The sequence below is a fragment of the Mixophyes fleayi genome, unplaced genomic scaffold (genome assembly GCF_038048845.1).
Source record: "Mixophyes fleayi isolate aMixFle1 unplaced genomic scaffold, aMixFle1.hap1 Scaffold_3728, whole genome shotgun sequence".
NCBI classification, from domain to species: domain Eukaryota; kingdom Metazoa; phylum Chordata; class Amphibia; order Anura; family Limnodynastidae; genus Mixophyes; species Mixophyes fleayi.
Window position 1 is genome coordinate 4,105 of NW_027447715.1, and position 21,750 is coordinate 25,854.

The 21,750-nt window shown below is 37.3% G+C and overlaps 1 long non-coding RNA gene across 1 annotated transcript; it reads left to right on the forward strand.

The window, feature by feature from the left end:
- The first annotated feature begins 12,857 nt into the window (after nt 1-12,857).
- Nucleotides 12,858-16,514, forward strand: LOC142132787 (uncharacterized). The gene is made up of 3 exons (XR_012686667.1): nt 12,858-12,901; nt 16,145-16,247; nt 16,376-16,514. It is a non-coding gene; the product is annotated as an uncharacterized LOC142132787 (long non-coding RNA).
- The last annotated feature ends 5,236 nt before the right edge of the window (nt 16,515-21,750 follow it).

Here is a 21,750-nt window from a genome sequence, read left to right on the forward strand (position 1 = left end):
GAGGATATACGGTCGTATATGACAATGTGAGTCCAGAAGGGGGCAGTCACGATGACGCCAAGTTTAGTACCGACCAATCGTAAAGACTTGGGATCCGTAAAGTCTTGGGACAGCGGTATTGCTTCACCTTACGCTGGATTGGTTTAAAGTTTAGTCGTTAGCTGACTGCTTCGCTCTCGTCGCCATTCAGAGTTTTAAAATAAAATTCTTCCACAAAAATAAATACGCCCCTTTTTTGCCAAACTTATATCTTGTGTCCGTGTCGTTATTTTAGATAAGAGGTATTAAGTGTTTAATCATTAAGGTATAAGTGCAAAGATAAAAGGTATTAGCACTGAACATTTTAGTTTAAGTGAAGCCCTAAGCTGAGGGCAATTAAAATTTTGTGCTATATTTCATCAGCACTGCATTAGGAGTTAAACATTTGGTGTCAGCCAGCCTATCACTCCTGGGGGAGTGGTTTCACAGGAGGGCATAAATTACATGGGAGATGGGGGCTGGCTCTCTCTTGTCCTGGATGCCAGATACCTCCCTCCCGCCCGGCATAAGCTGGTTATACTAAATTCAGGCCTTGTCTTAGGTCAAGGCGCTGCGGGTAGGAGAGCAATGCAGTCAGCGGCTGATCGAAGGTGCTACCGTTTAATTGGCCGCACGTCACTGCCCCTTTTGCAGTAACCTGACTCTTGGCCTCTGGGGCGGAGGATATACGGTCGTATATGACAATGTGAGTCCAGAAGGGGGCAGTCACGATGACGCCAAGTTTAGTACCGACCAATCGTAAAGACTTGGGATCCGTAAAGTCTTGGGACAGCGGTATTGCTTCACCTTACGCTGGATTGGTTTAAAGTTTAGTCGTTAGCTGACTGCTTCGCTCTCGTCGCCATTCAGAGTTTTAAAATAAAATTCTTCCACAAAAATAAATACGCCCCTTTTTTGCCAAACTTATATCTTGTGTCCGTGTCGTTATTTTAGATAAGAGGTATTAAGTGTTTAATCATTAAGGTATAAGTGCAAAGATAAAAGGTATTAGCACTGAACATTTTATTGCTTTGTGAGGTTTACATCTTTATGACATCAAATGCTTCACATGAAAAATGCAGTTCATTGTCAAAAATCAGCTATATTAGGAGAGTGAGAATTGTGTTTTAGCATCAATTACACACTAAATATGCTGTCATTGTGTATGTTTAATGGATGTCTTTCAGTTTTAAAGATAGACAGACGGATAGATAGATAGATAGATAGACAGACAGACAGACAGACAGACAGACTGATTTCAACTGGAAGCAGTGCTTACATATTGCTTAATTTTTGGTGGTTATTAAATAGTATGGGTAGGCAAGAAAAGTGCATATATCTTTTATTAGCATAAACTTACCCAAATGCGCTCTTGCATATTTAAGGCATTCAAAGTAATAATATTTCACAGCATTAATACAGTTATGTACTAGACTGGACAATGGTAAGCAGAGCCAGTACTTATATCAACAATGGCCTTATCTGTGTGAAGTTTGTATGTTCTCCCTGTGTTTGCGTGGGTTTCCTCCCACACTCCAAAAAACATACTGTTAGGTTAATTGGCTGCTATCAAAATTGACCCTAGTCTCTCCCTCTCTGTCTGTGTGTGAGTGTGTGTCTATATTAGGGAATTTAGACTGTAAGCTCCAATAGGGTAGGGACTGATGTGAATGGGTTCTCTGTACAGCGCTGCGCTATTAGTGACACTATATAAATAAATGATAATGAGGATGATGATGATATGTGTTTACTATGCCTATACACATAGCCAGCTTTCACACTTGATTGGCAGATTAATGCATCATTATTGCTAAGTTTGATAACAGTTGTCTAATACAGTGACACTGGTAGAGAAAACCACTATAGACATTCACATAAGCAGCTCTCATCATCATCATTTATGGCATAAGACTTCTTTAATTATACTAAGTTTTTGAGCAGGTCTGCATTATACTTAATTATATAAGGGAGATGTACTTTTAGTAAAAAGTAGCTCTCCAATTTCAAAAGTACATCAACGTAGTATTAATACTTAGATTTAAAGATTTTCTGGGATAAATGAAATACATTCCCAGCAGCCATCTCCCTTTGCCTCTATCTTATTGCATATTTTGTCCTAATGTGCTTTCATATTTACATGTCACCATGTTTCCATTGGCTAGTACCTTAAAGTCAGATGTCTGTCAAGCAAACTGACCAGTGACAGAATTGCTTTGTGAGGTTTACATCTTTATGACATCAAATGCTTCACATGAAAAATGCAGTTCATTGTCAAAAATCAGCTATATTAGGAGAGTGAGAATTGTGTTTTAGCATCAATTACACACTAAATATGCTGTCATTGTGTATGTTTAATGGATGTCTTTCAGTTTTAAAGATAGACAGACCGATAGATAGATAGAAAGATAGAAAGATAGATAGATAGAAAGATAGATAGACAGACAGACTGATTTCAACTGGAAGCAGTGCTTACATATTGCTTAATTTTTGGTGGTTATTAAATAGTATGGGTAGGCAAGAAAAGTGCATATATCTTTTATTAGCATAAACTTACCCAAATGCGCTCTTGCATATTTAAGGCATTCAAAGTAATAATATTTCACAGCATTAATACAGTTATGTACTAGACTGGACAATGGTAAGCAGAGCCAGTACTTATATCAACAATGGCCTTATCTGTGTGAAGTTTGTATGTTCTCCCTGTGTTTGCGTGGGTTTCCTCCGGGTGCTGTGGTTTCCTCCCACACTCCAAAAAACATACTGTTAGGTTAATTGGCTGCTATCAAAATTGACCCTAGTCTCTCCCTCTCTGTCTGTGTGTGAGTGTGTGTCTATATTAGGGAATTTAGACTGTAAGCTCCAATAGGGTAGGGACTGATGTGAATGGGTTCTCTGTACAGCGCTGCGCTATTAGTGACACTATATAAATAAATGATAATGAGGATGATGATGTGATAAAGAGTGCATAAATAATATATTATTTATGCTTAATTTTATAATATATAACAGAGATTCAGTCACAGTTGAATTAGCACACTAGCTTTGCACAAAATTAGCCATTCTGCCCCCCACCTGTGATTGTGGGTGGTAACTAAATACTTAAACAGGTTTTCAGCATTTTGTCTGTAATTAGCAAATGAAAGCCTATAGCCAGCTTCCAGACTGCGCCCACAAGAGGTGTTTAGTAGACAAAGAAATTAGCCTGGACACTTTCACTCCATGCTGGATTTCGGACTGATAGGTAATGTAGCTCCTAGGTGAACAGGCCTACTTAGGCCCTGACTAGTATGGAGTGTGCATGACATGAAAGGTGAGTGTGAGCATGTTATAATGTGTTGTTGAATGGAGGACATAAGATTGAATGATTATTTGTTGTAAGTGATATGAAAGTTTAAGTGAGAATGAAAGTTTGAATTGATTGGATTGATATGGACAGAGTTATATGGACAGAGTTACATAAATGCATGCCTGGTTGGGATAAATGAAAGCATTTGTGTTTATACATAGTTAATGCTGTGCTGTGACTTGTGGAGTGCTGTACTATACATAGTCTGGATCCTGGTTGGGATAAATGATAGCATTTGTGTTTGGATCGATTTGTTAGGCTTTGGGAATGGAGACGTTTGTGCTATGTGTGAAATATCAGGTGTTAAAATTGGCCAGTGGACATTGTGCGTTTACTGCTGATTATAGAGCTATTTGTGGTGGATTGGCTAAATACTGCTTGTAATGAGTAATGGGTCTGTACTGAGTTCACATTGTTTAGTAACTGTAATTGTTTAGTAGGCCTTGTGGGCCTACAAGCATGGCAAGTCAGCCATTTTGGATGGTGACTACATTGCATAGAAAGTGATGGATTAGGAAGTGATCAGATTGTGGTTAAGTGATCAGATTGTTAGATATGCATAGAAAGTGCAGGTTATGTTGGTTTATGCATAGAAAGTGTAGTAGTTTGAACTGGTTGAAACCATGTGCTTGAAAATGGCCGCTAGACTTTAAGTGAGGTATGTTTGTGGTCTGTATGGATTCTCCCCTCCCCCTTCACTACACAATGCACACACACACACACCTTTAGACAATAGTTAGTCAAAATACACACAATTACATATATATCTATATTACAGGCAATAAGTATGATATATATTGCACTAAAGCTATATTGTGTGTACAATATTGTTACGCTGTTTATTGTTCTATAATATAATACAACACACTTTAAACAAATCCTATATCTTGTCGTGATTATTCTTGAAACTTGTCGATATAAAGAAATATAAAAATGATATTTCATGGGTTAATTCAGAAATACCTTTTGCGAGGAGTTGTTAACGGTATTAAATGGTCATACATATATTTGCCAGTATATTAAGGAGATTGTAACCCAAAAAGGAGAAAAGGAAAATACTTTCACATGATGATATGTGTTTACTATGCCTATACACATAGCCAGCTTTCACACTTGATTGGCAGATTAATGCATCATTATTGCTAAGTTTGATAACAGTTGTCTAATACAGTGACACTGGTAGAGAAAACCACTATAGACATTCACATAAGCAGCTCTCATCATCATCATTTATGGCATAAGACTTCTTTAATTATACTAAGTTTTTGAGCAGGTCTGCATTATACTTAATTATATAAGGGAGATGTACTTTTAGTAAAAAGTAGCTCTCCAATTTCAAAAGTACATCAACGTAGTATTAATACTTAGATTTAAAGATTTTCTGGGATAAATGAAATACATTCCCAGCAGCCATCTCCCTTTGCCTCTATCTTATTGCATATTTTGTCCTAATGTGCTTTCATATTTACATGTCACCATGTTTCCATTGGCTAGTACCTTAAAGTCAGATGTCTGTCAAGCAAACTGACCAGTGACAGAATTGCTTTGTGAGGTTTACATCTTTATGACATCAAATGCTTCACATGAAAAATGCAGTTCATTGTCAAAAATCAGCTATATTAGGAGAGTGAGAATTGTGTTTTAGCATCAATTACACACTAAATATGCTGTCATTGTGTATGTTTAATGGATGTCTTTCAGTTTTAAAGATAGACAGACGGATAGATAGATAGATAGAAAGATAGAAAGATAGATAGATAGAAAGATAGAAAGATAGATAGATAGATAGATAGATAGACAGACAGACAGACTGATTTCAACTGGAAGCAGTGCTTACATATTGCTTAATTTTTGGTGGTTATTAAATAGTATGGGTAGGCAAGAAAAGTGCATATATCTTTTATTAGCATAAACTTACCCAAATGCGCTCTTGCATATTTAAGGCATTCAAAGTAATAATATTTCACAGCATTAATACAGTTATGTACTAGACTGGACAATGGTAAGCAGAGCCAGTACTTATATCAACAATGGCCTTATCTGTGTGAAGTTTGTATGTTCTCCCTGTGTTTGCGTGGGTTTCCTCCGGGTGCTGTGGTTTCCTCCCACACTCCAAAAAACATACTGTTAGGTTAATTGGCTGCTATCAAAATTGACCCTAGTCTCTCCCTCTCTGTCTGTGTGTGAGTGTGTGTCTATATTAGGGAATTTAGACTGTAAGCTCCAATAGGGTAGGGACTGATGTGAATGGGTTCTCTGTACAGCGCTGCGCTATTAGTGACACTATATAAATAAATGATAATGAGGATGATGATGATATGTGTTTACTATGCCTATACACATAGCCAGCTTTCACACTTGATTGGCAGATTAATGCATCATTATTGCTAAGTTTGATAACAGTTGTCTAATACAATGACACTGGTAGAGAAAACCACTATAGACATTCACATAAGCAGCTCTCATCATCATCATTTATGGCATAAGACTTCTTTAATTATACTAAGTTTTTGAGCAGGTCTGCATTATACTTAATTATATAAGGGAGATGTACTTTTAGTAAAAAGTAGCTCTCCAATTTCAAAAGTACATCAACGTAGTATTAATACTTAGATTTAAAGATTTTCTGGGATAAATGAAATACATTCCCAGCAGCCATCTCCCTTTGCCTCTATCTTATTGCATATTTTGTCCTAATGTGCTTTCATATTTACATGTCACCATGTTTCCATTGGCTAGTACCTTAAAGTCAGATGTCTGTCAAGCAAACTGACCAGTGACAGAATTGCTTTGTGAGGTTTACATCTTTATGACATCAAATGCTTCACATGAAAAATGCAGTTCATTGTCAAAAATCAGCTATATTAGGAGAGTGAGAATTGTGTTTTAGCATCAATTACACACTAAATATGCTGTCATTGTGTATGTTTAATGGATGTCTTTCAGTTTTAAAGATAGACAGACGGATAGATAGAAAGATAGAAAGATAGATAGATAGAAAGATAGAAAGATAGATAGATAGATAGATAGATAGACAGACAGACAGACTGATTTCAACTGGAAGCAGTGCTTACATATTGCTTAATTTTTGGTGGTTATTAAATAGTATGGGTAGGCAAGAAAAGTGCATATATCTTTTATTAGCATAAACTTACCCAAATGCGCTCTTGCATATTTAAGGCATTCAAAGTAATAATATTTCACAGCATTAATACAGTTATGTACTAGACTGGACAATGGTAAGCAGAGCCAGTACTTATATCAACAATGGCCTTATCTGTGTGAAGTTTGTATGTTCTCCCTGTGTTTGCGTGGGTTTCCTCCCACACTCCAAAAAACATACTGTTAGGTTAATTGGCTGCTATCAAAATTGACCCTAGTCTCTCCCTCTCTGTCTGTGTGTGAGTGTGTGTCTATATTAGGGAATTTAGACTGTAAGCTCCAATAGGGTAGGGACTGATGTGAATGGGTTCTCTGTACAGCGCTGCGCTATTAGTGACACTATATAAATAAATGATAATGAGGATGATGATGATATGTGTTTACTATGCCTATACACATAGCCAGCTTTCACACTTGATTGGCAGATTAATGCATCATTATTGCTAAGTTTGATAACAGTTGTCTAATACAGTGACACTGGTAGAGAAAACCACTATAGACATTCACATAAGCAGCTCTCATCATCATCATTTATGGCATAAGACTTCTTTAATTATACTAAGTTTTTGAGCAGGTCTGCATTATACTTAATTATATAAGGGAGATGTACTTTTAGTAAAAAGTAGCTCTCCAATTTCAAAAGTACATCAACGTAGTATTAATACTTAGATTTAAAGATTTTCTGGGATAAATGAAATACATTCCCAGCAGCCATCTCCCTTTGCCTCTATCTTATTGCATATTTTGTCCTAATGTGCTTTCATATTTACATGTCACCATGTTTCCATTGGCTAGTACCTTAAAGTCAGATGTCTGTCAAGCAAACTGACCAGTGACAGAATTGCTTTGTGAGGTTTACATCTTTATGACATCAAATGCTTCACATGAAAAATGCAGTTCATTGTCAAAAATCAGCTATATTAGGAGAGTGAGAATTGTGTTTTAGCATCAATTACACACTAAATATGCTGTCATTGTGTATGTTTAATGGATGTCTTTCAGTTTTAAAGATAGACAGACGGATAGATAGATAGAAAGATAGAAAGATAGATAGATAGATAGATAGATAGACAGACAGACAGACTGATTTCAACTGGAAGCAGTGCTTACATATTGCTTAATTTTTGGTGGTTATTAAATAGTATGGGTAGGCAAGAAAAGTGCATATATCTTTTATTAGCATAAACTTACCCAAATGCGCTCTTGCATTTTTAAGGCATTCAAAGTAATAATATTTCACAGCATTAATACAGTTATGTACTAGACTGGACAATGGTAAGCAGAGCCAGTACTTATATCAACAATGGCCTTATCTGTGTGAAGTTTGTATGTTCTCCCTGTGTTTGCGTGGGTTTCCTCCGGGTGCTGTGGTTTCCTCCCACACTCCAAAAAACATACTGTTAGGTTAATTGGCTGCTATCAAAATTGACCCTAGTCTCTCCCTCTCTGTCTGTGTGTGTGTGTGTCTATATTAGGGAATTTAGACTGTAAGCTCCAATAGGGTAGGGACTGATGTGAATGGGTTCTCTGTACAGCGCTGCGCTATTAGTGACACTATATAAATAAATGATAATGAGGATGATGATGATATGTGTTTACTATGCCTATACACATAGCCAGCTTTCACACTTGATTGGCAGATTAATGCATCATTATTGCTAAGTTTGATAACAGTTGTCTAATACAATGACACTGGTAGAGAAAACCACTATAGACATTCACATAAGCAGCTCTCATCATCATCATTTATTGCATAAGACTTCTTTAATTATACTAAGTTTTTGAGCAGGTCTGCATTATACTTAATTATATAAGGGAGATGTACTTTTAGTAAAAAGTAGCTCTCCAATTTCAAAAGTACATCAACGTAGTATTAATACTTAGATTTAAAGATTTTCTGGGATAAATGAAATACATTCCCAGCAGCCATCTCCCTTTGCCTCTATCTTATTGCATATTTTGTCCTAATGTGCTTTCATATTTACATGTCACCATGTTTCCATTGGCTAGTACCTTAAAGTCAGATGTCTGTCAAGCAAACTGACCAGTGACAGAATTGCTTTGTGAGGTTTACATCTTTATGACATCAAATGCTTCACATGAAAAATGCAGTTCATTGTCAAAAATCAGCTATATTAGGAGAGTGAGAATTGTGTTTTAGCATCAATTACACACTAAATATGCTGTCATTGTGTATGTTTAATGGATGTCTTTCAGTTTTAAAGATAGACAGACCGATAGATAGATAGATAGATAGAAAGATAGAAAGAAAGATAGATAGATAGAAAGATAGATAGATAGATAGACAGACTGATTTCAACTGGAAGCAGTGCTTACATATTGCTTAATTTTTGGTGGTTATTAAATAGTATGGGTAGGCAAGAAAAGTGCATATATCTTTTATTAGCATAAACTTACCCAAATGCGCTCTTGCATATTTAAGGCATTCAAAGTAATAATATTTCACAGCATTAATACAGTTATGTACTAGACTGGACAATGGTAAGCAGAGCCAGTACTTATATCAACAATGGCCTTATCTGTGTGAAGTTTGTATGTTCTCCCTGTGTTTGCGTGGGTTTCCTCCCACACTCCAAAAAACATACTGTTAGGTTAATTGGCTGCTATCAAAATTGACCCTAGTCTCTCCCTCTCTGTCTGTGTGTGAGTGTGTGTCTATATTAGGGAATTTAGACTGTAAGCTCCAATAGGGTAGGGACTGATGTGAATGGGTTCTCTGTACAGCGCTGCGCTATTAGTGACACTATATAAATAAATGATAATGAGGATGATGATGATATGTGTTTACTATGCCTATACACATAGCCAGCTTTCACACTTGATTGGCAGATTAATGCATCATTATTGCTAAGTTTGATAACAGTTGTCTAATACAGTGACACTGGTAGAGAAAACCACTATAGACATTCACATAAGCAGCTCTCATCATCATCATTTATGGCATAAGACTTCTTTAATTATACTAAGTTTTTGAGCAGGTCTGCATTATACTTAATTATATAAGGGAGATGTACTTTTAGTAAAAAGTAGCTCTCCAATTTCAAAAGTACATCAACGTAGTATTAATACTTAGATTTAAAGATTTTCTGGGATAAATGAAATACATTCCCAGCAGCCATCTCCCTTTGCCTCTATCTTATTGCATATTTTGTCCTAATGTGCTTTCATATTTACATGTCACCATGTTTCCATTGGCTAGTACCTTAAAGTCAGATGTCTGTCAAGCAAACTGACCAGTGACAGAATTGCTTCGTGAGGTTTACATCTTTATGACATCAAATGCTTCACATGAAAAATGCAGTTCATTGTCAAAAATCAGCTATATTAGGAGAGTGAGAATTGTGTTTTAGCATCAATTACACACTAAATATGCTGTCATTGTGTATGTTTAATGGATGTCTTTCAGTTTTAAAGATAGACAGACGGATAGATAGATAGAAAGATAGAAAGATAGATAGATAGAAAGATAGATAGACAGACAGACAGACTGATTTCAACTGGAAGCAGTGCTTACATATTGCTTAATTTTTGGTGGTTATTAAATAGTATGGGTAGGCAAGAAAAGTGCATATATCTTTTATTAGCATAAACTTACCCAAATGCGCTCTTGCATATTTAAGGCATTCAAAGTAATAATATTTCACAGCATTAATACAGTTATGTACTAGACTGGACAATGGTAAGCAGAGCCAGTACTTATATCAACAATGGCCTTATCTGTGTGAAGTTTGTATGTTCTCCCTGTGTTTGCGTGGGTTTCCTCCCACACTCCAAAAAACATACTGTTAGGTTAATTGGCTGCTATCAAAATTGACCCTAGTCTCTCCCTCTCTGTCTGTGTGTGAGTGTGTGTCTATATTAGGGAATTTAGACTGTAAGCTCCAATAGGGTAGGGACTGATGTGAATGGGTTCTCTGTACAGCGCTGCGCTATTAGTGACACTATATAAATAAATGATAATGAGGATGATGATGATATGTGTTTACTATGCCTATACACATAGCCAGCTTTCACACTTGATTGGCAGATTAATGCATCATTATTGCTAAGTTTGATAACAGTTGTCTAATACAGTGACACTGGTAGAGAAAACCACTATAGACATTCACATAAGCAGCTCTCATCATCATCATTTATGGCATAAGACTTCTTTAATTATACTAAGTTTTTGAGCAGGTCTGCATTATACTTAATTATATAAGGGAGATGTACTTTTAGTAAAAAGTAGCTCTCCAATTTCAAAAGTACATCAACGTAGTATTAATACTTAGATTTAAAGATTTTCTGGGATAAATGAAATACATTCCCAGCAGCCATCTCCCTTTGCCTCTATCTTATTGCATATTTTGTCCTAATGTGCTTTCATATTTACATGTCACCATGTTTCCATTGGCTAGTACCTTAAAGTCAGATGTCTGTCAAGCAAACTGACCAGTGACAGAATTGCTTTGTGAGGTTTACATCTTTATGACATCAAATGCTTCACATGAAAAATGCAGTTCATTGTCAAAAATCAGCTATATTAGGAGAGTGAGAATTGTGTTTTAGCATCAATTACACACTAAATATGCTGTCATTGTGTATGTTTAATGGATGTCTTTCAGTTTTAAAGATAGACAGACGGATAGATAGATAGATAGATAGATAGATAGATAGAAAGATAGAAAGATAGATAGATAGATAGATAGACAGACAGACAGACTGATTTCAACTGGAAGCAGTGCTTACATATTGCTTAATTTTTGGTGGTTATTAAATAGTATGGGTAGGCAAGAAAAGTGCATATATCTTTTATTAGCATAAACTTACCCAAATGCGCTCTTGCATATTTAAGGCATTCAAAGTAATAATATTTCACAGCATTAATACAGTTATGTACTAGACTGGACAATGGTAAGCAGAGCCAGTACTTATATCAACAATGGCCTTATCTGTGTGAAGTTTGTATGTTCTCCCTGTGTTTGCGTGGGTTTCCTCCGGGTGCTGTGGTTTCCTCCCACACTCCAAAAAACATACTGTTAGGTTAATTGGCTGCTATCAAAATTGACCCTAGTCTCTCCCTCTCTGTCTGTGTGTGAGTGTGTGTCTATATTAGGGAATTTAGACTGTAAGCTCCAATAGGGTAGGGACTGATGTGAATGGGTTCTCTGTACAGCGCTGCGCTATTAGTGACACTATATAAATAAATGATAATGAGGATGATGATGATATGTGTTTACTATGCCTATACACATAGCCAGCTTTCACACTTGATTGGCAGATTAATGCATCATTATTGCTAAGTTTGATAACAGTTGTCTAATACAGTGACACTGGTAGAGAAAACCACTATAGACATTCACATAAGCAGCTCTCATCATCATCATTTATGGCATAAGACTTCTTTAATTATACTAAGTTTTTGAGCAGGTCTGCATTATACTTAATTATATAAGGGAGATGTACTTTTAGTAAAAAGTAGCTCTCCAATTTCAAAAGTACATCAACGTAGTATTAATACTTAGATTTAAAGATTTTCTGGGATAAATGAAATACATTCCCAGCAGCCATCTCCCTTTGCCTCTATCTTATTGCATATTTTGTCCTAATGTGCTTTCATATTTACATGTCACCATGTTTCCATTGGCTAGTACCTTAAAGTCAGATGTCTGTCAAGCAAACTGACCAGTGACAGAATTGCTTTGTGAGGTTTACATCTTTATGACATCAAATGCTTCACATGAAAAATGCAGTTCATTGTCAAAAATCAGCTATATTAGGAGAGTGAGAATTGTGTTTTAGCATCAATTACACACTAAATATGCTGTCATTGTGTATGTTTAATGGATGTCTTTCAGTTTTAAAGATAGACAGACCGATAGATAGATAGATAGAAAGATAGAAAGATAGATAGACAGATAGATAGACAGACAGACAGACTGATTTCAACTGGAAGCAGTGCTTACATATTGCTTAATTTTTGGTGGTTATTAAATAGTATGGGTAGGCAAGAAAAGTGCATATATCTTTTATTAGCATAAACTTACCCAAATGCGCTCTTGCATATTTAAGGCATTCAAAGTAATAATATTTCACAGCCAGTGTTGGACTGGCCTAGCGGAGTCCCAGGGAAATACCCGGTAGGCCCCACTGTCCGATGGCCCCGCCCCCCACAATGTGATCACCAGGCCCCCACGGAGAGGTCAGTGTAGGAGCAGCCTGTGCTGCTGGTAAAGAGGAGGAGCTTCCTGCTCAGGCAGGAACTGCTCACTGTCTCCCATCACCCCCTCTGCTGTGCTGTGATTGGCTGACACAGTCACTCAGAGCAGACACGCCCCCTACCCACACTGCCATGGAGGAAGCAAAGCAGGAAAGGTGAGATGTGTGTGTGTGAAAATGTATTAGTGTGTGTATGTGTGTGTATGTGTGTATATGTATGAGAGAAAATGTGTGTCAGTGTGTGTGATAAATGTATTAGTGTGTGTGTGAGAGAAAATGTGTGTCAGTGTGTGTGATAAATGTATTAGTGTGTGTGAGAGAATGTGTGTCAGTGTGTGTGATAAATGTATTAGTGTGTGTGTGAGAGAAAATGTGTGTCAGTGTGTGTGATAAATGTATTAGTGTGTGTGTGTGTGAGAGAAAATGTGTGCCAGTGTGTGTGATAAATGTATTAGTGTGTGTGTGTGTGAGAGAAAATGTGTGTCAGTGTGTGTGATAAATGTATTAGTGTGTGTGTGTGAGAGAAAATGTGTGTCAGTGTGTGTGATAAATGTATTAGTGTGTGTGAGAGAATGTGTGTCAGTGTGTGTGATAAATGTATTAGTGTGTGTGTGAGAGAAAATGTGTGTCAGTGTGTGTGATAAATGTATTAGTGTGTGTGTGTGTGAGAGAAAATGTGTGTCAGTGTGTGTGATAAATGTATTAGTGTGTGTGTGTGAGAGAAAATGTGTGTCAGTGTGTGTGATAAATGTATTTGTGTGTGTGTGAGAGAATGTGTGTCAGTGTGTGTGATAAATGTATTAGTGTGTGTGAGAGAAAATGTGTGTCAGTGTGTGTGATAAATGTATTAGTGTGTGTGTGAGAGAAAATGTGTGTCAGTGTGTGTGATAAATGTATTAGTGTGTGTGTGTATGTGTGTATATGTATGAGAGAAAATGTGTGTCAGTGTGTGTGATAAATGTATTAGTGTGTGTGTGAGAGAAAATGTGTGTCAGTGTGTGTGATAAATGTATTAGTGTGTGTGTGAGAGAAAATGTGTGTCAGTGTGTGTGATAAATGTATTAGTGTGTGTGTGTGTGAGAGAATGTGTGTCAGTGTGTGTGATAAATGTATTAGTGTGTGTGTGAGAGAATGTGTGTCAGTGTGTGTGATAAATGTATTAGTGTGTTTTGTGAGAGAAAATGTGTGTCAGTGTGTGTGATAAATGTATTAGTGTGTGTGTGAGAGAAAATGTGTGCCAGTGTGTGATAAATGTATTAGTGTATGTGTGTGAGAGAAAATGTGTGTCAGTGTGTGTGATAAATGTATTTGTGTGTGTGTGATAAATGTATTAGTGTGTGTGAGAGAAAATGTGTGTCAGTGTGTGTGATAAATGTATTAGTGTGTTTTGTGAGAGAAAATGTGTGTCAGTGTGTGTGATAAATGTATTAGTGTGTTTTGTGAGAGAAAATGTGTGTCAGTGTGTGTGATAAATGTATTAGTGTTTGTGTGAGAGAATGTGTGTCAGTGTGTGTGATAAATGTATTAGTGTGTGTGTGAGAGAATGTGTGTCAGTGTTTGTGATAAATGTATTAGTGTGTGTGTGAGAGAATGTGTGTCAGTGTGTGTGATAAATGTATTAGTGTGTGTGTGAGAGAATGTGTGTCAGTGTGTGTGATAAATATATTAGTGTGTGTGTGAGAGAAAATGTGTGTCAGTGTGTGTGATAAATGTATTAGTGTATGTGTGTGAGAGAAAATGTGTGTCAGTGTGTGTGATAAATGTATTAGTATGTGTGTCAGTGTGTGTGATAAATGTATTTGTGTGTGTGTGAGAGAAAATGTGTGTCAGTGTGTATGATAAATGTATTAGTGTGTGTGTCAGTGTGTGTGATAAATGTATTTGTGTGTGTGAGAGAAAATGTGTGTCAGTGTGTATGATAAATGTATTAGTGTGTGTGTGTGTGAGAGAGAAAATGTGTGTCAGTGTGTGTGATAAATGTATTAGTGTGTGTGTGTGAGAGAAAATGTGTGTCAGTGTGTTTGATAAATGTATTAGTGTGTGTGTGAGAGAAAATGTGTGTCAGTGTGTATGATAAATGTATTAGCTTGTGTGTGTGTCAGTATGTATGGTAAATGTATTAGTGTGTGTGTATGAGAGAAGGAGGTGAGTCAGTGTGTATGATTAATGTATGTGTGTGTGTTTGTATGTATGAGGGAGAATGTGTTTCAGTGTCTATGATAAATGTATTAGCGTGTGTGTGTGTATGTATGAATGAGAGAGAATGTGTGTCAGTGTCTATGATAACTGTATTAGTGTGTGTTTTTGTGTGGCTGTCTGTATGAGAAATGTGTGTATGAGAGAGGGTGGGGAGTCAGTATGTATGTTAAATGTATTAGTGTCTGTTTGTATGAGAAATGAATGTGTGTGTGTGTTATGTGTGGGCAATAGGGCTTGTGGCAATGTAATGGGGTATGAGGACAGGGAGGTCTTGTTATAAGTGAAATGGGCGGTGAGGACGGGGGGCTGTTATATGTAAAATTGGGGGTGAGGGCAGGGGGGCTTCTATATGTGAAATGGGGTTGAGGGGAGGGGGGCTTGTTATAAGTGAAATGGGGGTGAGGGCAGGGGGGCTGTTGAAAGTTAAATGGGAGTGAGGGCAGGGGGGCTGTTATAAGTGAAATGGGGGTGAGGGCAGGGGGGCTGTTATAAGTGAAATGGGGGTGAGGGCAGGGGGGCTTGTTTTAAGTGAAATGGGGTTGAGGGAAGGGGGGCTTGTTATAAGTGAAATGGGGTTGAGGAGAGGGGGGCTTGTTATAAGTGAAATGGGTTTGAGGGCAGGGGGGCTGTTATAAGTGAAATGGGGGTGAGGGCAGGGGGCTTGTTATAAGTGACATGGGGTTGAGGGGTGGGGGCTTGTGTAATATAATGTGGGTGTAGGTAGGTGGTGGCTAATGTGTGAAATTTTATTTGTGGGGTGATGGCGGGTCAATTTAATTTACCGGTAATAGTGGGGCCTATTAATTTAAGATGAGGTGGCGAGACCTTTAATGCTGGGGTAGTCTGGAGCTATTAATTGAATATGGGGTTAAGTTTGGGCAGGAGGGCTATTTATTAAATGTGAATTATTTATTGCCAGGGATGTTTATGGTAAAAAGGTTATATTTATTAAACTTAAATGCTATTTATTGCTAGGCCTGTTTGGAGGTAGGGAAATAGGTTTATTTATTAAATGCACATACTATTAATTTAATGTCGGGGTTGGTTGAAGGGAAATAGATCTATTTATCAAAAGTGAATACTATTATTTTAATGTTGGGGCTGGAGGGAGGTCTAATTATTATTAAACGTGTGTACTATTGATTTAACGCCGGGGCTGTTTGGAGTTTTCTAAATGTCATGTACTCATTTTTTCCCCAGTTAGGACTCCCAACATTGCAGGATCCAGGCAAGCAGCAACTAAGCTAAAGACACCAGCAGCCACAGGTCAGGAAAGCGACAAGTAAAGGACACACATACTCAGGTACATACAGTAGGCGCACACACATACTGTGCCTCGATTAACATCTATTTGGCCTTTCAACATGATGTAATTTTCAGGCTTTTTTTCCATGGCCACTTTAAGTCCTGCCCCTGTCCTTTTCTATGTAGGTGGAATCCACCCAAGTCCAAAATTTGCTTAGCGCAAATCACCTGCACCTTCAAGAATCGCACACGTCATGACCTTGCGATACTGCCAGCGTACAGGAGCTGAGAGGACCCTGCCCAGCAACCACAGAGAGGAGATGAAGCAGAGGTAAGTCAAATTTACTTTATTTTATTGTAATTTTTTGTTTATTTGTTTTTTTCAAACTTGACAATGTTCCCTTTTTACCTGGGGGGGGGGGGGGGGTAGCCTGTTCTTGGCATTATATGAATTGGTGCAGTACTCTGTGGCATAATATTGTTTGGGGGCCTAATTTAGGGCATAATATGATTTGGAGACATTATTGTGTGGCATAATATGATTTGTGGCATAAATTGAACTGGGGCACTACTGTATGTCATAATATGATTTGGGCGCATTACTGTATGTCATAATATGATTTGTGGCATAAATTGAACAATGTGGCATAAATTGAACTGGGGCACTACTGTGTAAACGTTTATTTGTTGGTTCCATTTTGATTAATAATATCTATATAATATAAAATCTCTCTATCTAAATGCACAATTGGCACACCTGGGCTTGACCAGATTTTAGCCAACCCCTGATCTGCAGCAAAGGTAATTCCCATGGAGCCAAGGTTGGGGGTGGCACAGTATATTCTTCTCAATAACGGTAATAATAGTATGCGGATACACAGGTTAATTGTAACTATTCTGAGACAAGGTGCCCCTCTGCTTGTATATGTGTTTTGTGTGTGTTTTAAATTTTTGTCTTTCTTGGAAACATTATTTTTTCATATTTGTCTGTTTCATTATAACAACTACACACCTTCCACTATGTATGCAGTGATTTTAGGGCACTGTCCTTGAAACTCAGGACTTCTGTACTGCCTGCCGGGAGATATGTCACACTTCTTTGAGCAGGCAGTGTACACTTCTGTTGATGGTGTATGCAACAATGCAAGTGTTTTACTGTAGGGGAGTGGCCTTCTGCTTTTCACACTCACACGCACCCTTTAAACATGAGAGCTATTGACTTAACATTGTGACTAGTTGGGGAAGGGGGCTAGAGTGTGCATATCCCTTTTTCAAAACAGGACCCCAACATTCCAGGGTCCAGACAGCAACTGAGCTTAAGACATCAGCAGCAGCAGGTAGTGAACGCTGCAAGAACAGGTAGGAGAGAGCAGGACAGTCTGCCAACTGTTCTGATTCTAGTGGGGCAAGACTGTGTCTCGATCTAAGGGGTGGGGCCTAGACTATGCACTCTTTATATAAACTGCATTCTTTATATACTAACTACACTATGCCACTAGCCATGCCCTTCATGGGCTGACCACTCCCCTCAAGTGTTTGGTCCCGCCTCTATGGTGGCTGGACACACCCCCTCTGGTGGGCCCCTACCATTGCAGTCCACCTGTGGGCCCTTCATGTCCCAGTCCGACACTGTTCACAGCATTAATACAGTTATGTACTAGACTGGACAATGGTAAGCAGAGCCAGTACTTATATCAACAATGGCCTTATCTGTGTGAAGTTTGTATGTTCTCCCTGTGTTTGCGTGGGTTTCCTCCCACACTCCAAAAAACATACTGTTAGGTTAATTGGCTGCTATCAAAATTGACCCTAGTCTCTCCCTCTCTGTCTGTGTGTGAGTGTGTGTCTATATTAGGGAATTTAGACTGTAAGCTCCAATAGGGTAGGGACTGATGTGAATGGGTTCTCTGTACAGCGCTGCGCTATTAGTGACACTATATAAATAAATGATAATGAGGATGATGATGATATGTGTTTACTATGCCTATACACATAGCCAGCTTTCACACTTGATTGGCAGATTAATGCATCATTATTGCTAAGTTTGATAACAGTTGTCTAATACAGTGACACTGGTAGAGAAAACCACTATAGACATTCACATAAGCAGCTCTCATCATCATCATTTATGGCATAAGACTTCTTTAATTATACTAAGTTTTTGAGCAGGTCTGCATTATACTTAATTATATAAGGGAGATGTACTTTTAGTAAAAAGTAGCTCTCCAATTTCAAAAGTACATCAACGTAGTATTAATACTTAGATTTAAAGATTTTCTGGGATAAATGAAATACATTCCCAGCAGCCATCTCCCTTTGCCTCTATCTTATTGCATATTTTGTCCTAATGTGCTTTCATATTTACATGTCACCATGTTTCCATTGGCTAGTACCTTAAAGTCAGATGTCTGTCAAGCAAACTGACCAGTGACAGAATTGCTTTGTGAGGTTTACATCTTTATGACATCAAATGCTTCACATGAAAAATGCAGTTCATTGTCAAAAATCAGCTATATTAGGAGAGTGAGAATTGTGTTTTAGCATCAATTACACACTAAATATGCTGTCATTGTGTATGTTTAATGGATGTCTTTCAGTTTTAAAGATAGACAGACGGATAGATAGATAGATAGAAAGATAGAAAGATAGAAAGATAGAAAGATAGAAAGATAGAAAGATAGAAAGATAGAAAGATAGAAAGATAGAAAGATAGAAAGATAGATAGATAGATAGATAGATAGATAGATAGACAGACAGACTGATTTCAACTGGAAGCAGTGCTTACATATTGCTTAATTTTTGGTGGTTATTAAATAGTATGGGTAGGCAAGAAAAGTGCATATATCTTTTATTAGCATAAACTTACCCAAATGCGCTCTTGCATATTTAAGGCATTCAAAGTAATAATATTTCACAGCATTAATACAGTTATGTACTAGACTGGACAATGGTAAGCAGAGCCAGTACTTATATCAACAATGGCCTTATCTGTGTGAAGTTTGTATGTTCTCCCTGTGTTTGCGTGGGTTTCCTCCGGGTGCTGTGGTTTCCTCCCACACTCCAAAAAACATACTGTTAGGTTAATTGGCTGCTATCAAAATTGACCCTAGTCTCTCCCTCTCTGTCTGTGTGTGAGTGTGTGTCTATATTAGGGAATTTAGACTGTAAGCTCCAATAGGGTAGGGACTGATGTGAATGGGTTCTCTGTACAGCGCTGCGCTATTAGTGACACTATATAAATAAATGATAATGAGGATGATGATGATATGTGTTTACTATGCCTATACAAATAGCCAGCTTTCACACTTGATTGGCAGATTAATGCATCATTATTGCTAAGTTTGATAACAGTTGTCTAATACAGTGACACTGGTAGAGAAAACCACTATAGACATTCACATAAGCAGCTCTCATCATCATCATTTATGGCATAAGACTTCTTTAATTATACTAAGTTTTTGAGCAGGTCTGCATTATACTTAATTATATAAGGGAGATGTACTTTTAGTAAAAAGTAGCTCTCCAATTTCAAAAGTACATCAACGTAGTATTAATACTTAGATTTAAAGATTTTCTGGGATAAATGAAATACATTCCCAGCAGCCATCTCCCTTTGCCTCTATCTTATTGCATATTTTGTCCTAATGTGCTTTCATATTTACATGTCACCATGTTTCCATTGGCTAGTACCTTAAAGTCAGATGTCTGTCAAGCAAACTGACCAGTGACAGAATTGCTTTGTGAGGTTTACATCTTTATGACATCAAATGCTTCACATGAAAAATGCAGTTCATTGTCAAAAATCAGCTATATTAGGAGAGTGAGAATTGTGTTTTAGCATCAATTACACACTAAATATGCTGTCATTGTGTATGTTTAATGGATGTCTTTCAGTTTTAAAGATAGACAGACGGATAGATAGATAGAAAGATAGAAAGATAGATAGATAGAAAGATAGATAGATAGATAGATAGATAGACAGACAGACAGACTGATTTCAACTGGAAGCAGTGCTTACATATTGCTTAATTTTTGGTGGTTATTAAATAGTATGGGTAGGCAAGAAAAGTGCATATATCTTTTATTAGCATAAACTTACCCAAATGCGCTCTTGCATATTTAAGGCATTCAAAGTAATAATATTTCACAGCATTAATACAGTTATGTACTAGACTGGACAATGGTAAGCAGAGCCAGTACTTATATCAACAATGGCCTTATCTGTGTGAAGTTTGTATGTTCTCCCTGTGTTTGCGTGGGTTTCCTCCCACACTCCAAAAAACATACTGTTAGGTTAATTGGCTGCTATCAAAATTGACCCTAGTCTCTCCCTCTCTGTCTGTGTGTGAGTGTGTGTCTATATTAGGGAATTTAGACTGTAAGCTCCAATAGGGTAGGGACTGATGTGAATGGGTTCTCTGTACAGCGCTGCGCTATTAGTGACACTATATAAATAAATGATAATGAGGATGATGATGATATGTGTTTACTATGCCTATACACATAGCCAGCTTTCACACTTGATTGGCAGATTAATGCATCATTATTGCTAAGTTTGATAACAGTTGTCTAATACAGTGACACTGGTAGAGAAAACCACTATAGACATTCACATAATCAGCTCTCATCATCATCATTTATGGCATAAGACTTCTTTAATTATACTAAGTTTTTGAGCAGGTCTGCATTATACTTAATTATATAAGGGAGATGTACTTTTAGTAAAAAGTAGCTCTCCAATTTCAAAAGTACATCAACGTAGTATTAATACTTAGATTTAAAGATTTTCTGGGATAAATGAAATACATTCCCAGCAGCCATCTCCCTTTGCCTCTATCTTATTGCATATTTTGTCCTAATGTGCTTTCATATTTACATGTCACCATGTTTCCATTGGCTAGTACCTTAAAGTCAGATGTCTGTCAAGCAAACTGACCAGTGACAGAATTGCTTTGTGAGGTTTACATCTTTATGACATCAAATGCTTCACATGAAAAATGCAGTTCATTGTCAAAAATCAGCTATATTAGGAGAGTGAGAATTGTGTTTTAGCATCAATTACACACTAAATATGCTGTCATTGTGTATGTTTAATGGATGTCTTTCAGTTTTAAAGATAGACAGACCGATAGATAGATAGATAGAAAGATAGAAAGATAGAAAGATAGATAGATAGAAAGATAGATAGATAGACAGACAGACAGACTGATTTCAACTGGAAGCAGTGCTTACATATTGCTAAATTTTTGGTGGTTATTAAATAGTATGGGTAGGCAAGAAAAGTGCATATATCTTTTATTAGCATAAACTTACCCAAATGCGCTCTTGCATATTTAAGGCATTCAAAGTAATAATATTTCACAGCATTAATACAGTTATGTACTAGACTGGACAATGGTAAGCAGAGCCAGTACTTATATCAACAATGGCCTTATCTGTGTGAAGTTTGTATGTTCTCCCTGTGTTTGCGTGGGTTTCCTCCCACACTCCAAAAAACATACTGTTAGGTTAATTGGCTGCTATCAAAATTGACCCTAGTCTCTCCCTCTCTGTCTGTGTGT